This window comes from Chrysochloris asiatica, unplaced genomic scaffold, assembly GCF_000296735.1.
Source record: "Chrysochloris asiatica unplaced genomic scaffold, ChrAsi1.0 scaffold00140, whole genome shotgun sequence".
NCBI lineage: Eukaryota > Metazoa > Chordata > Mammalia > Afrosoricida > Chrysochloridae > Chrysochloris > Chrysochloris asiatica.
Window position 1 is genome coordinate 3,142,695 of NW_006408658.1, and position 4,107 is coordinate 3,146,801.

A 4,107-nucleotide genomic window follows, 5' to 3' on the forward strand; every position below is an offset into this window, starting at 1 on the left:
TGTTTGCAATAACTTCATGCAGTTTGGAGTTCTTCCTTCAGTAGCATTGGTTCTTGATTATATGCTACCACTTGAAATGATTGAACATCAAACATTTCTTTTTGGCACTGTGACTCTGTGTATAACTTTCATCTTCTTTTTATGCTTTCTGCATCATTCAATATTTTGCCTGTGAAATCCTTCACATTGTAAATTGCAGGTTACTTTTTTTTTTTTTTTTTTTCCAGTTTTTTCAGCTTTTGCTGAGGGTGTTCTTCCCTTTTGGTTTTCTGACACCAGGAATCTGCACATTTAATTATATTACTTGTCCTTGTCTTCTCAAGCTGCCCTTTGAAATTTTCTCTTCAGATCATTTGCATCCTAATTTCTTGCATTTGCTTCAACAACTTTACACTGGAGTCTCTTCTAACATTCACTTTGATATTTTCTCTTTCCTGTCTTTTTAGTCAGCTTTCACTTTCCTTCTTTGTGATGTTCTTTTCATCTTCAGTTATTATTGTCTAATGCATCAAATCTGTTCTTCAGATGGTCTATAAATTCAGGTTGGATATGTTCAAGGTCATATTTTGACTCTTGTGGATTTGTTATAATTTTCTTCAACTTCATCCTGAACTTGCATATCTGCAATAAATGGTCTGTTTCATAGTTTACTCTGGCCTAGTTTTGGGTGATGATATTGAGCTTTCCCACAGTCTCTTCTCACAGTTATAGTCAGTTTGATTTCTGTGTGTTTTATCTTAAGAGGTACATGTGGATAATTGCTTTTTATGTAATTTATAAAAAGTATCCATATTGAATAAGTCCTTGATATTGCAAAATTCTATCATGTCCATTATCATTGTCTAGTACAAATATCATATTGTCCAACTGAGGAGTTATGGTAGCATAGTGGTTACAAGTTGGGCTGCTAAGGTTAATGTCAGCAGTTCTAAACTACCAGTGGTTCCACAGGAGAAAGATGAGGGTTTCTGTTCCTGTAAAGATTTACAACCTCAGAAACTCTATACAGGGTCACTGTGAGTGGGACCCAACCCCAAGGCACATAACCACCAACACCGTTGTCCAACTATTGACACTCCTTCTTTGTTTTGTTCTTTGCATTGCAATCACCAACAGTTTTCAATACATCTTAATTGTATGTTTGATTAATTTCATACTGAAGAAGTTGGTAAAATTCTTCAATATCATCATCACTGGCTGTTGTTGTCAGGTGCCATTGAGTTAGTACCAACCCATAGTTACCTTATGCAAAGCAGAATGAAACACTGTCTGAACCCTGGCCAACCATACTACTGTTGCCACGCTTGAGTCCATTGATGCTGCCACTTGGCTAATCCATCGCGTTGGAAGTCTTCCTCTTTTTCTCTGACCCTCCACCTTACCAAACATTGGCAGGGGCCATATCATCAAGGAACGTAACGGCGGGGGACCCTGAGCATGAAAAGCTCATTGTTTTTTAGCAAAGCAACAATGAATGTCTCCTTGGTTGGCAAAGCCACAAGGAGAACCTCATGCAAAGGCCCTGAGGTTCTTGTTTTCCCTTTATGAATGGCTCATTTTTTATTTTTCTTGATTTTATTGTGGAAGTTTTTTAGTAGGCTTTTCTATAATCATATGCTTTTCTATAATCATATTATAGATTTAAAAATTACATTTAGACACCTTCACACCATATTCAATCATGTGTTGTTATAAAGATTGTTTTTTACATTAACAATAAGTTTCACCACTAGGAAAAATAACACCAGCTAAAGTACTGCCAGTTCAAGTTTCTCAAGTTTAAGATTGCAATCAACATCCTCTATAGTTTTAGCTTGAGACAATAAAAGACCTTTAGAGAATAATTGAAGCATGATCAAGGGTTGTGGGAACACATAGGAACATAAGTGGAAATTTAACTAGATGTTTTAGAAAAGGAAATTGTTAGTATGGGGAAGTTGTTACTCTTACTCTTAACTATAAACCTTTAGGTACTTTTTATATTCTTGTTTTTAAAGCAATTATGAGTAACTGATATGTAGGGTAGTTACAGGAAAAATATTTTGCATGTGAGTTGTGATTAATGAATCTATAGACAATAGTAGATGACGGTAGAGTTAGAAGTTAAGATTTAGAACTTTGTTTGAAGGTTAACTTGACATTTTAGGGATGATTAGAGAAAAACAGAATCACTTATGGAAATCAGATATTATCAAGGTAGCTAGGGAGTATAAGGAAACAGGATGTCAAGGAAAATACTTTGATGTTCTTGATGTTTTTGATGTAACTTGAAAGTTCATGAATCATAAAGACTGTAATCACAGAATAGATTATACTTTAAAGAAATTGATCACTATGAAATCATTGTGTATTGTGAAATTTAACGGTATATAAGGAGCTAGATAATTGAGTTAAATGATGATCATCCTGAATTCAGAACAAACCATCAACTCTGTGTGATTTCTTTTGCCGACTCGACATCTCCCTTCGTGAGCCCCCTAACAAGTTGTCGAGGCTGGTCTCTGGCAAACCATGATATCCTTCTCCAATGACTGGTCCCTCCTGATAATATGTCCAAAGTATGAGAGACGAAGTTTGGCCACCTTGGCCTCCAAGGAGCACTCTGGCTGCACGTCTTCCAAAAACAGATCTAATGGTTCTTTTGCAGCCCCATGGTACTTTCAATATTCTCTTCCAACACCATAACTCAAAAGCATCAATTCTTCTATGGTCTTACTTATTCACTGTCCAGCTTTTGCATGCATATGAGGTTATTGAAAATACCATGGCTTGGGTCAGGAGCACCTTAGTCCTCAAGCTGACGTCTTTGCTCTTCAACACTTTAAAAAGCTCTTGTGCAACAGATTTGCCTATTGCAATACATCGTTTGATTTCATGACTGTTACTTCCATGAGTGTTGATAGCTGATCCAAGAAGAATGAAGTCCTTAACAACTTCAATCTTTTCTCCATTGATAAGAATGTTTTTTATTGGTCTAGTGGTGAGGATTTTTGTTTTCTTGACATTGAGATGTAATCCATATCAAAGGCTGTGCTCTTTGATCTTCATCAGTAAATGTTTTAAGTCCTCTTCACTTTCAGCAAGCAAGGTTGTATCATCTGCATATTGCAGGTTGTTAATGAATCTTCTTCCAATCCTTCATATAATCCAGTCTTTCGGATTATTTGCTCAGCATACAGGTTGAATAAGTATGGTGAATGAATACAACCTGTTGCACAGTTTTTAAAATTTTCAACCATTCAGTGTTTCCATGTTCTGTTCAAACAGCTGCTTCTTAGTCCAGGTACAGATTCCTCATGAGCACAATTAGTGTTCTGGAATACTCATACTTTGCAATGTTGTCCATAGTTTGTCAGGATCCACACAATCGAAAGCCTTTGCATAGTCAATAAAAGCACAGGTAAACATATTTCTGATGTTCTCTGCTTTCATCCAAGATCCATTGGACATCAGCAATTATATCTCTCATTCCACGACCTCTTCTGAATCTGGCTTGAACCTCTGGAAGTTCTATCTCAATGTATGATTGTATCCATTTCTGTACTAACATTCATTTATTTAATTACTCAACATCTATTCAATGGCTTACTTAAGATACACTGATTAGTCTCTGCCATATGGTGATGGTGCAATGGTTAAAGTGTTAACAGAGATAGATGGTTTTAACCCACCAGCTACTCCATAGGAGAAAATTGAGGCAATCTGTGCCCATGAAAGTTTACAGCCTTGAAGATACTATGGGGGAATGTTTTTCTTTTCTATAGGGTCCCTTGGAGTTGTCATCAACTTGACATCAAAGGGTACCATATACCAAAAACTGTTATGGGTGTTGGATAAGGAATAATGAACGTAATAGACAAAATTCCCTGTCTTCATGCTGTATACATTTTACTGATGTTGGCTGAGTAACCAAATATGTTAGTGAAAACTGTGGTCTTCAAAAAATCAACAATAGTTTCTGTCAATTTGATTCTGACTTATGGTGATTCCAGTGTTAGATGGTGACAAATTCCAAACAATAGTATTAGAAAATAGTTTCTGTTTTAGGGCAATATTGTTGGGTGCTATTTTTAAATAGTGGTCAATAAGCTCAATGGAGAATTATCT